A 13,588-nucleotide genomic window follows, 5' to 3' on the forward strand; every position below is an offset into this window, starting at 1 on the left:
GTATTAATGTAGTTTTTTAAAATTTATTTATTTATTTTTGGCTGCGTTGGGTCGTCGTTGCTGCATGTGGGCTTTCTCTAGTTGCAACGAGTGGAGGCTACTCTTCATTGCGGTGCACAGGCTTCTTATTGTGGTGGCTTCTCTTGTTGCAGAGCCGGGCTCTAGGTGCGCAGGCTTCAGTGGTTGTGGCACGCGGGCTCAGTAGTTGTGGACATGTGCTTAGTTGTTCCGCGGCACGTGGGATCTTCCCAGACCAGGGCTTGAACCCATGTTCCCTGCATTGACAGGTGGATTCTTAACCACTGCGCAACCAGGGAAGCCCCTTAATGTAGTTTTGATTTGAACATTCTACCTATTTTTAAAATAATGCTGAATGAGATCCAATGTCGTTGGCATTTATTGATATCATAATATTGATTTCTCTATTATTTTATGATTAATTATCTTAATAAAATGTTTTCTATGTAATTTTTGCATCTATAGATTTGTCTGATTTCCTTTTTTTTTTTTTGACCTATTTTAATCAGGATTTGTTACTATGGTTCTGGAGTCTCCAAAGTGGGTAATTCACTAAATAACCTAGAGAAAGAAGAGCAAAATAAACTCAAAGCAAGCAGAATGAGATAATAAAGATAAGAGCAGAAATTAATAAAATCAAAAACAGAAAAATAGAGAAAATCAATGAAACCAAAAGCTGATTCTTAAAAATCAGTAAAGTTGATAAATATCTAGCCAGACTGACCAAGATAAAAAGAGGGAAGACACAAAGTCCTGACATAAAGAATGAAGGAGGGGACATCACTAGTCTCCCTACAAATATTAAAAGTATAATAAGGAAATACCATGAACAACTCTGTGCACATATATGCAGCAACTTAAATGAAATGGACCAATTTCTTGAAAGACACAAATTACCAAAACTCATTCAAGGAGAAATAAAGTGGATAGTCCTATACCTATTAAAGAAATCTAATTCATGGCTTCCAAAAAAGAAAATTCTAGGTCCAGATGATTTCACTGGTGAATTCTACTAAACATTTAAGGAAGAAACAACAATTTTTCACAATCTCTTCCAGAAGATAAAGAGGTAATACTTCCTAGCTCGTTTTAATAAAGCCAGCAGTAACCTCATATCGAAACGAGACAAAGATCCAAGAAAACTACAAACCAATATCCCTGCCCTCCGTATATAGAGCAAAAATTCCTCAACAAAATATTAGCAAGTGAAATTCAGCAATATATAAAAAAGATAACCAAATGGTGTTCATTCCAGGAATACAAGACTGATTCAACACTTGAAAATCAATGTAATTCTCCACATTAACAGATTTAAGAAAAACTACATGATCATATAAATAGGTCCAGAAAAAGCAGTTTAAAAATATTAACATTCATTCATAATTAAAATTCAGCAAACTAGGAATAGAAGGGAAATTCTTCAGTCTGGTAAAGGTCATCTGCAATAAAACTACAGCTAACATCATACTTAATGGTGAAAGATGGAATGTTTTCCTCCTAAGACTGGAAATTAATGCAAGAATGTCTACTGTCATTACTCCTATTGAATATTGCTGTGGAAGTCTTAGCAAATGCAATAAGTCTGGAGAAAACTAAAGGCATTCTAGTTGAAAAGGAAGAAATAAAACTATTCACAGATGATATGATTGTCTATGTAAAATATCCCAAAGAATCTATTAAAAAGCTCTTAGAACTAAAAAGTTTAGCAAGGTTGCAGGATACAAGATCAATATACAAAAATCCGTTGTATTTCTATATATTAGCAACGAACAACTGGAAACACAAGTTTAAAAAACAGTACCATTTGTATTAGTTCCAAAAGAGAAAGAAATGCTTAAGTATAAATATAACAAATTATGTGAGGTTTTATGTGCTAAGGAAAGAGGTGAAAAAAGAACTAAAGTGAAGAGACATATGCATATGGGTTAGAAGACTCAATATAGTTAAGATGGCAGTTCTGCCCAAATTAACCTATAGATTTAATGCAATCCCAAACAAAAATTTATATAGAAAGGTAAAGGAACTAGGCTAGCCAAGACAATTTTGAAAAAGAAGAACAAAGTCTGGAGGACTCATACCTGATTTTAAGACATACTATAAATCTACAGCAGTCAAGGCAGTGTAACCTGGGCAAAAGGATAACATAGGATAATGAGACAGAATAGAAATACCAGAAATAGACTCACAAATATGATGAACTGATTTTTGACCAAGGTACAATAGCAATTCAGTAGAGAAAGGAAAGTCTTCAATGAATGGTGCTAGAACTGGACGTCTCTATGCAGAAATATGAACCTTGATTTACAATTTACACTGTTAATAATTAACTCAAAATGGATCATAGCTAGACCACAGTGAGCTACCACTTCGCATTCACTAGCATGTCACTAATCAAAAAGACAGTAACAAGCAGTGATGGTTGGAACTGTCATATATTACTGATGGAATTGTAAAATGGTGCAACCACTTTCGAAAACAATTCGGCAGTTCCCCAAAATGTTAAACATAGAGTTGCCAAAAGACCCAGCAGTTCTACTCCTGGGTACACCCAAGAGAAATGAAAACATTTGTCCACACAAAAATGTGTGCACAAATGTTCATAGCAACAGTGTTCATAATAACTAAAAAGCTGAAACAGTTAAATGTCCATCAACTGGTGAATGGGTAAATAAAATATAGTATATTCATATAGTGGACTATTATTCAGCTATAATAAGAAAGAAGTACTGATGCATGTTACAACATGGATGGACCTTGAAAATATGCTGAGTGAAAGAAGTCACAAAATATTACATATTGTATGATTCAAGTTATATAAAATGCTTAAAATAAGCAAGATTGAAGAGACGGAATGTAAATTAATGGTTGCTCAGGGCTAAAGGTAGAGAGTGGAAAAGGGGATTTATTGCTAATGGGTGTGGGTTTTTTTTGGGGGGGGGTGTGTGGATAAAAATGTCCTAAAATTAGGTGTGGTGATGGTTGCACAACTATGAATATACTAAAAAACATTTAATTTACACATTAAATGGGTGAATTGTATGGTATGTGAATTATACCTTAATAAAGCTGTTTTTCAAAAAAATGGATCAGAGATCTAAATGTAAAACATAAGATTATAAAACTCTTAGAAGAAAGCATAAGAGAAAACGTTCATGACTTCTAGTTAAGCAGAGTTCTTAGATAAGATAGCAAAAGCACAATCCATGAAAGAAAAAAATTGATTTCATTGGAATCTAAAACTTTTGCTCTGTGAAGGACACTGTTAAGGGAATAAAAAGACAAACCACAGACTAGGAGAAAACACTTGTATGACAAAGGAGTATGCCAGAATATATCTTTTAAAAATCTCTCAAAATTCAACAATAAGAAAGCAAACAACCTGATTTAAAAAAAGATATGAATGGATAGTCCACCAGAGAAGGTACACAGACCGTAAATAAGCACCTGAAGAGATGCTCGACATTATTAGTCATTAAGGAAATGCAAATTAAAGCCACACTGAGAGGGACTTCCCTGGTGGTCCAGTGGTTAAGAATCCGCCTTCCAGTGCAGGGGACGCTGGTTCAATCCCTGGTTGGGGAACTAAGATCTCACATACGGCGGGGCAACTAAACCCGTGCGCCACAACTACTGAGCCTGCAAGCTCTGGAGCCCAAGCGGCACAACTAGAGAGAAGCCCACGCACTGCAACGAAAGATCCCGTGTGCTGCAACTAAGACCTGACACAGCCAAAAATAAATAAATAAATAAAACCCACAATGAGATATCACTACACGCTGTATTATTTATCTATTGCTCTGTAACAAATTACCCCAAAACTTAGTGGCTTAAGACAGCATAGATTTATTATCTCAGTTTCTGTGGGTCAGGGGTCCAGGCAGAGCTACACTGGGTCATCTGTTTCAGTCTCTCACAAGGCTTCAGTCAAGGTGTTGGCTGGGGGCAGCAGTCCCAAGTGAAGATTCAACAGGGGAAGGATCCACTTCCAAGCATGGTTATTAGCAGGACTCAGTTACTTGAGGCTGTTGGATTTTGTGCCTCAGTTCCTTACTGGCTGTTGGCTGCAGACTGCCCTTAGTCCCTTGCCAGGTAGCTCTCTCCATCAGGCAAACATGCAAGAAGAGCCAGAAAGAGATGACCAGCAAGACAGAGTCACAATCATTTGTAACCTGATCACAGAAGTAGCATCCCCATCACCATTACCATATCATTTCAGTTTAAGAAAATGAAAGGGAGATTAATACTGTTAGTTTTTCTTATTCTATTTGTTAGAAGCAAGTTGTTAAGTCCAGCCTGAACTCAAGAGGAAGGAATTATCCAAGGCTGTGATTACCTGGAGGCATGAATATCATGGGAGCCATATCAGAAGCTTCCTACCACACACCCTTTTTATTTATTTATTTGCATGAGATTCATATTTGTTTATTTATTTTTGGCTGCATTGGGTCTTCATTGCTGCACATGGGCTTCTCTCTAGTTGCAGTAAACGGGGGCTACTCTACGTTGTGGTGCGCGGGCTTCTCATTGTGGTGGCCTCTCTTGTGGAGCACAGGCTCTAGGCGCAGGGGCTTCAGTAGTTGTGGTGCGTGGGCTCAATAGTTGTGGCGCATGGGCTTAGTCGCTCCGCAGCATGTGGAATCTTCCCGGACCAGGGCTCAAACCCGTGTCGCCTGCATTGGCAGGCGGGTTCTCAACCGCTGTGCCACCAGGGAAGTCCAGCACACACCCTTTTTAGATGAGCTAAAATAAAAACTTCTAACAATCTTGGAGTTCACACAGTAGAAGGGCCTTGCAAATGTGCTAAGTGGGTTGAGGATATCAGCCAGTACAAAAACATTTGCAATCATGAAAGCATCTATGCAGGAGAGAGACCCTATGAAGGAGGTAATGGTGGTGAGAGTTATTACAGAGCTGCTGATCTTAGAGGTCATCAGAGTCCACATGGGAGAGAAACCAGGTCCACACGAAGAGCACAGTAAGGGCTTCACCAGGTGCTCCACTCCTCTCCATTATACATCCCATTCCCATTCGGGAGAGGAATATATCAGTGTTGTACATGTGGTAAGAATTTTTCTGAGTGTGAAACTTGGCATTCATAAGAGAGCGCACAGGGAGAGAGACCCTATAAATGTGATGAGTGTGGTAAGGCTCCTCTCAGGCTTCAACACTTCACATTCATCTGAGAATCCACACAAGAGAAGAACTGATATGAACAAGTGTGACATGGACTTCAGTCAGGAAGGAAATATTCACCTTTAGTAGAATCTACGTGGAAGAGAAATCCTCTATAATCGATGTGATAATAAGGACGGTCAAAACTGTAAGTTACAGACATGCAGCAGAGACACCTATTACAAATATGACAATCGTGGGGGTAAGAAAGTTCACCTAGAACTTTAAAACTCATAATGACGTTACACATAAGAAATAAACCATACCAATAGCCTAAGTGAAACTTAAGTGAAAATATTATCTGTCAAGTGTTTTAATGTTACAAGATATACAAGCAATCACCTTAAGGTTCTGTTTATGAAGAAGCAATAAAAAAAATGTTGAAAAGAATTATATCTGTGGAACATCCTGGACCCATAATGAGACTGAAAAAAACCTCACGAAGAGTTGGGTTCATACCATGACTTGTCCAGTGGTACAAGATTCTGCCAAGAATGTAAGTAATCATGGAAGTAGGTCCACAATGCTGCTTTTCCTGGGTGATGATGTCCTATGCATTGTCTAAAATCTTGTCTTGAGGTAGGTGAAACTTTCCACTTTCCCATTTCTTATGTGAGTATCCTTTTTTCTCACAGTGTGGTTTGCAGATCACCTATATCAGAATTACTCAAGGTGAGTACTACAGTGTAAATAATACCTTAGTATTTAGTGCACAAAAACTTCAGTGTACATAATTATCTTGCGGGGGGGGGGGGCACTTGTTAAAATGCAGATTCCTGGGCCTCACCCACGTCTTCTTAATCAGTCTACAGGTGTGGGGACCAAGGATTTGCATATGTAAAGGCTCCTCCTTCCCTTATAGGTGATTATTACGTATACCAATTACTGCTCTATGGGATGTTTGCATAAAGTTAAAATCTTAGGTGGCATATTACTAGTGTGCTAAACCTACTGCATACAGAAATTTCTACCAATAAATTGATCAAAGTAGGAGGTAAAATTCAGGAGACTTGGAAATGCACGTTGGCTGCCCAAGGAAATATTAACAAAGGGTTCTCTGACATCACCCATGATGAGATGGGTGATGACCGTAAATGAAAACTTATGGGGACAAGCAGCCACAACTCGGCTTTTAAATGATGTCATTTCTAAAGCCTCAAACAGCGTTAAACATGGTTTGCTGTGGGAACATACAACTTGATAAGGGGAATCTGGTATGAGTCTATTATATATAAAAAAATAAACAGATTGAGAAATTCCTATAGTCAAGTAGGATAACGGTTAAATTATCTTTAGCGCAATGATGATTAAATTAGACGCATCAGCATAAAGTCAGTCTGTCACTGAAATAATTTGTGCTGTCTCTGGCATCAGCCTATTTACTGTAATTAGTCATATGGAGTGGCATAAATATGCAATTTATAGCCTAATCTGATTCTGTATCGGTGGTTCCCAGATGTGCCTGGGCATCAGAACCAACTGCAGCTTGGTAAAAGTATAGTTATCTTGGGGTCCACCCCAGGAGGCTGAGATTCAGCATTTCTGTGAGACGGCTTAACTGAGCATCTAAGTTCCAGGTTTTGGAACTGCTGCTTTATACTCCTTTTCTAAACGGAATATGGGCTTCCTAGAGGATGGCTGATTCAGAATCTTGGTCGTGGCAACTGAGATGGGGTCTGGAACATCCTGTTAAAGTACTGATGCTGACAGAGTTTACTGGGGTCATGATCAAGGGAAGTAAAGGAACCACACAGGAAGAGGGCTTCATAATTCGAGTTGTCAAAGCAATCTCTGATCACCCTTAGGGCCAATGAATTTGTTCCTCAAGTACTGTTTTAAGAGTATAAAAATAATTTTGCACTTATCAGCAATTCCTCACTGAAAAATGTTTCTGGTACTGGAACACTTTGCTGTATAAGTAAGAAGCTGTTAGTCCTGTAATAAATAAGCCCCCTTTTTTGACATGGTACATACGAGTGAGTGAACCAATAAGCTCCAAGCACCCACTCCCAGGTTCTCTACAGAAACCTTAAGGTGGGGCTCTGATACTTTTTCAGAGACATTCCATAGCATTAAATAAGGAGCAGGTATCTACTTCTGAAAGCAGGCCGAGGAAGGGCAAAGAGATAAAAAAAAGATTGAGCAGTTGTCAGGGCAGGGCTACTGTGCTGTCCATCCTGTTTTTATTTTTAATTTATATATTTTATTTATTTATTTTTGGCTGCATTGGGTCTTCATTGCTATGTGCAGGCTTTCTCTAGTTGTAGAGAGCTGGGGCTACTCTTCGTTGCAGTGCACGGGCTTCTCACTGTGGTGGCTTCTCTTGTTGCGGAACATGGGCTCTAGGTGTGTGGGCTTCAGTAACTGTGGCATGAAGACTCAGTAGTTGTGGCTCTTGGGCTCTAGAGCACAGGCTCAGTAGTTGTGACACACGGGCTTAGTCGTTCTGTGGCATGTGGGATCTTCCCAGACCAGGGCTCAAACCCATGTCCCCGGCATTGGCAGGCAGATTCTTAACCACTGCACCACCAGGGAAGTCCCTGTCCATCCTATTTTGATGAAATTTTAAGACATTTAACACCTTGGCTTCCCTGAAATCAACAAACAGCTAAGGATGAAGTCCCTTCAGGGGACAAGCCATGGTCAGGAGAAGCCTCCTCACCAAGTGCTTTGCCAGCACACTCACCTGGGACTAAAGGTGAGAAATTTGGGGGCAGAGATAGAGGGGAATCAATGTTTTGGAGGGTTCACTGCACCCTAACAAATAAGCCTTTATTTTATTTTTTTAAATTTATTTTTAGGAGAGTTTTGGGGTTTTTTTGTTTTGTTTTGTTTTTTGGCTATGTCGGGTCTTGGTTGTGACACACGGGATCTTCCTTGTGGCATGTGGGATCTTTCGTTGCAGCGAGGGGGCTCTTTGTTGTGGTGTGCGGGCTTCTTTCTAGTTGTGGCGTGCAGGCTCCAGAGAGCGTGGGCTCTGTAGTTCGCGGCACACGGGCTCTCTAGTTGAGGCGCGTGAGCTCAGTAGGTGTGGTGCGTGGGCTTAGTTGCCCCGTGGCATGTGGGATCTTAGTTCCCCAACCAGGGATGGAACCCACGTTCCCTGCATTGGAAGGTGGATTTTTTACCACAGGACCACCAGGGAAGTCCCTTTAGGAGAGTTATTTAGCTTTATTTTTTTTTTTAATTGAAGTGTAGTTGATTTACAGTATTATGTTAGTTTCAGGTGTACAAAATAGTGATTCGATATTTTTATAGATTATACTCTATTTAAAGTTATTATAAAATATTGGCTATATTCCATGTGCTGTACAATATAGCCTTGCAGCTTAAGCCTTTATTTTAATAATCTACTATTAAGCAACTAATATGATCAGTCCACATGGGTACATTATGGAGGATAAAGACAAACCATTCCGCTTACCTCCTCTGATTCCTCCAGCTAACCTGGGCTATCTGGAACACCAGAGCATCCTTGGCAAATTCACCCATAAGCAGCTAAATCAACTTCTTTATCAAGCCTTTCTCCCAACTTAAAATTTCCTCTTAAATAGGAAATAGTAATTTTCGTTAAAGTTTTGGTTTGTGTTAAGCTTTGTTAAATTAATGCCTAAGTCCTGGAATGGCTATCAGGTTTCACTTAGGGAGTTACTTTTCTCGTCTCCCATTGTCCCTATTCCCCAAATCTTGGAAATGTTACCCTCAAGTGACTACGATTGTCATCTCTACTTTTGATCTATTTCTCATCTGCCCTTTGCCTTCATGCTGAGCTTCAGAATTGGAAAGGAGTAACATCTCTTAGGCCAGGGATATCCTGCTGCTAAATAATCTCTAAAGAGTGTAGTTCTTGGTAATCCTTGATGGGCTTCTTGTGTGTAGTCCTTTCCCCACCCAGAATTCTGATTGCAAGTTCTTTCACTCAGACATCAAGGACGACCATGGCTTAACTGGTACAGCCACAGTGGAAAACAGTATGGAGTTTCCTCAAAAAATTAAAAATAGAACTATCATATGATCCAGCAATTCCACTTTTAGGTATTTATCTGAGGAAAAGGAAAACACTAATGCAAAAAGATGTCTGCACCCCCATGTTTATTGCAGCATTATTTACAATAGCCAAGATATGGAAACAACCTAAATGTCCATCCATAGATAAATGGATAAAGAAAATGTGATGCATGCATGCCCACACGTGCACACACACACACAAGGGAATATTATTCAGCCATAAGAGAAGGAAATCTTGTTGTTTGTGACAATATGGATGGACCTTGAGGGCATTTTGCTAATTGAAATAAGTCAGACAGAGAAAGATACGTTATGGTCTCACTTATGTGTGGGATATTTTTTAAAAAACAACAACAACAGGTTCATACCATAGAGAACAGATGGGTAATTGCCAGAGGGGTAGGGCGCGAAATGGGTGAAGGGAATCAAAAGGCACAGCTTCCAGTCATAAAGTGAATAAGGCACGGAGATACAACGTACAGCATGGTAACTACAGTTAATGATACTCCATTGCACATTTGAAAGTTTCTAAGACAGTAAATCTTAAAAGTTCTCATCACAAGAAAAAACTATTTTTGTAACTACGTATGGTGACAGATGTTAACTAGACTTATCGTGATAATCATATTACAGTATACACAAATATTGAATCATTATGTTGTTTACCTAAAATTAATATAATGACATATGTCAATTATACCTCAATAAAAAAAAGTATGACTATGACTTATTTAAAAGACTCTCAGTGGAGACAAAAATCAATAAGCATTGAATAAGTTCTTTTCTTAAATTGAAGTATAGTTAATTTACAATGTTTCGTTAGTTTCAGATGTACAGCAAACTGATTATATATATAATACTTGTATGATTATATAATATGTATATTCATTTTCAGATTCTTTTCCATTTTAGGTTATTACCCTGCACTACACAGTAGGTCCTTGTTGTTTATCTATTTTATATATAAAATAAGTTCTTTTTTTAATGGTATAAGTGGAATTTAGGACAAAGCAGGTAGCTTTGGTAGTACCAGGTAGCTGGCACTCTCTCCCTGTCTCTCAATCTCCCTCACTACCAGTTCTTTCTTTTTTTTTTAACATCTTTATTGGAGTATAATTGCTTCTCTACCAGTTCTGAATATAATTGTTAGCGCCTCTCCACATCTGGGATACAGAGCCACGCTTTGCTTAACTTAGTCGTATTGTTCTGGTTAAATGAATTGCAGTCCTCAAAATGACTTTGTATGATCTTGCTGCTCATTTCATTCCAAATACTGTTAGCCTTCTATAGCCATAAAGTCCTTGAAGCCACTTTCCTCACTCGCTTATAACATTTCCAGAGCTTCACTTACCTATTCAAATTGACTTAAATTCAACCATGAATTGTCCGTAGCAGTCTAATTGGACGGATAGATTTAGTAAATGTTCGTGCATTGAAAGCCATTCACTCATTTAAGGAGAATGCATTGAGTGCAAGTCCTGTGCCACGCGATCTGATGGGAAAGGCTGGTCTGCTCATTCCTCCTCCATGTGCTCCTCTGTGTTGGACTGAAAAAGCGTGTCCTCTCTGGGAGCTAGCCCAGGTTGGCCAGCACTACATGCGTCACTCAGAGCATTCTGGAACTTCAATAAGAATTGTTACTTTTTTTTTTTTTTTTTCTGCCGTACGCGGGCCTCTCACTGTTGTGGCCTCTCTCGTTGCGGAGCACAGGCTCCGGACGCGCAGGCTCAGCGGCCATGGTTCACGGGCCCAGGCGCTCTGCGGCATGTGGGATCTTCCCGGACTGGGGCACGAACCCGTGTCCCCTGCATCGGCAGGTGGACTCTCAACCACTGTGCCACCAGGGAAGGCCCAAGCATTGTTACTTTGGAGGACATCGATGAGATCACATTGAGCATGATTCCCTTTATTCATCTTCTATGAGTAACTGGAACTCAGATTTCATGGAAGGCTCTCTAATAGAACAGAAACAATGAGCAGGAGTTGGGGACTACCGGTCTAACTGATGGAAGGCCACCATTTCCCCTCTTGGTGGCTTTACGACTTCACAGAAGTTACTTAACATCACTGACCACCACCTCCCGTCTTTCCTGTTCAGGTTCTCTGGTACCTACACTCCAGTAATTCTTCAACCCCACTGGGGTCTCCCAGGACTTGATGCTGTTTACTTTCCACTGTCTGTCTGTCCCCTCCTGTCTCCACTTTCCACCTTTCCGTCATTATAAATCTTTGTAAACAGCTTCAACTCTCTCCCCTCTCTCCACCCATCATACTAACCTAGAAAACCTCCAACCCTTGATAACCCCAACTCTGATTCTGGGCCTGTCCTCAGCAGCTGATTGTTTTTGGAATAAAGTCACACAACATTGGCTGCCTTCACCTTACTCCCCTGACTAGAGTTACTCCCCCCATCAGTTGAATAAACGATATTCAAGACTTAATCAAACTAATTTTTTTTTTGCGTCTTACCATCTCTTTAATATTCATTTATGGAGTAACCTCCTTCCCTGGAAGAGACTCTGGCAAACCCGCCCTTTTCTTCTCTAGGAAATAAATAGCCCTACAGTCACTTTAGGTCCCAAACGGTCTTGATACAGTGATAAGAACGCCCAGACATGGCTCGGTGTTGAGCCCTCTCACCTTCCCCACGTGGGAACAGCTTCATCACTCTGCTTCCTCCTCACTTCCTGCTGTCTCCTCCCCTATTCATTAACCACTGTTTGGGGCCCGCCAACGTGTAAGTATGGAGGAGAAAGGAAAGTAGTATGTGAACTGGTACTCCTGAGATCTGATTTCAAGGCCTCTGGTGTAAGCCAGCTCTGGTTGGCTCTGGTAGATGAAGAAGGCCAGTGCTCTCACAGGTGCTGAGCTGGTTATCGGGAGGTTTCCCATCACGGACACGTCTCTCCTTCAGTAAGCCTGACACAGAGGAAGGCACCTCTGCTCTACGTGTCTGCTTATGATTCCTTCCGCAGCCCTGGCATCAGATGCCACTTCTCAGCCTACGTCGACCAAGGTCTCTCCACCCCTCCAGACAGCCCCGTTGGACCCTGGATAACAGCACGCCAACTCCCTCTCTAGCTCCTGGCCCAGAGGAAACATTTGTAGCCCTTGTCACGGCACATTCCAAGAATGAGACCGGTCCCCGTGCAGCAGAACACCCTGAACAACGCAGTGAAACAGACCTCCTCTGGCCTCCAGACTTCCACGTCTAACTAAGACCCGGCGCAGCCAAAATAAATAAAAATTAAAAAACCCTTCCTCAACCCCACGTCCCTCAGCAGCCTTTGAAGGATGGGGTGGGAGAGCAGGAGACTCCACATCTCCCTCGTGGAGCTGCTGAAAGAAAAAAATTAATAAATGCCATCAAGTCCTGAGCACAGCACCTAGCTTACACCAAGTGCATAAATGTTAGCCATTATTATTGTCATTGTTGCCACTACCCTTGTCAATTTTCATTTCAGTGCTTGCTGCCAGAGTGGAATCTCTTGAAAAGATGTTTCAGGCAACGATCAGGGATCCTAATTTAAGATACAACTCACACGGGCTTCCCTGGTGGCGCAGTGGTTGAGAGTCCGCCTGCCAATGCAGGGGACACAGGTTCGTGCCCCGGTCTGGGAGGATCCCACATGCCGCGGAGCGGCTGGGCCCGTGAGCCATGGCCGCTGAGCCTGCGTGTTCGGAAAAATTAAAAAAAAAAAAAAAAAAAAGATACAACTCACAGCTCCCTTGAAGTAAGGAAAGGATCTCTAATGCAGCCTGTTTCCACTCCATCAGTTGGAGTCCATCCTCCCCTACCTGCAACTGCCTGTTTTAATTATCTCACTCTCTTACTCTAAATAGTTTTTCATTGATGTTTCTGCATATGAAAGGACCATACGTTTTAAACATTTCAAAAACAACTGTGTTCTTCGGTAATTTCAGAATGTAGAATTTGCTGGCCTCCACGCCTACCCCAGCCAACCCTGCCCTCCACTCCAGGCCCATCCCCGGTCCCACCCCTGTCCAGTTTCTGAGGACACTTCTCTTTAGACTGAGAGGAGCTGAGCTCTTTGGGGATGCAGCAAAGACGGGCAGTCCTCAGACAACATTTTCTCCGTTTACATCTTTTTTTATTTCCCTGTTTTACAATCTAAATGTGAATACTTAAAAAGATATTTAGGGCTTCCCTGGTGGCGCAGTGGTTGAGAGTCCGCCTGCCGATGCAGGGGACACGGGTTCGTGCCCCGGTCTGGGAGGATCCCACATGCCGCGGAGCGGCTGGGCCCGTGAGCCATGGCCGCTGAGCCTGCGCGTCCGGAGCCTGTCCTCCGCAACGGGAGAGGCCACAACAGTGAGAGGCCCGCGTAACGCATAAAAAAAAAAAAAAAAAAAAAAAAAGATATTTAAC

The sequence above is a fragment of the Phocoena sinus genome, chromosome 1 (assembly GCF_008692025.1).
Source record: "Phocoena sinus isolate mPhoSin1 chromosome 1, mPhoSin1.pri, whole genome shotgun sequence".
Classification (NCBI taxonomy): Eukaryota; Metazoa; Chordata; class Mammalia; order Artiodactyla; family Phocoenidae; genus Phocoena; species Phocoena sinus.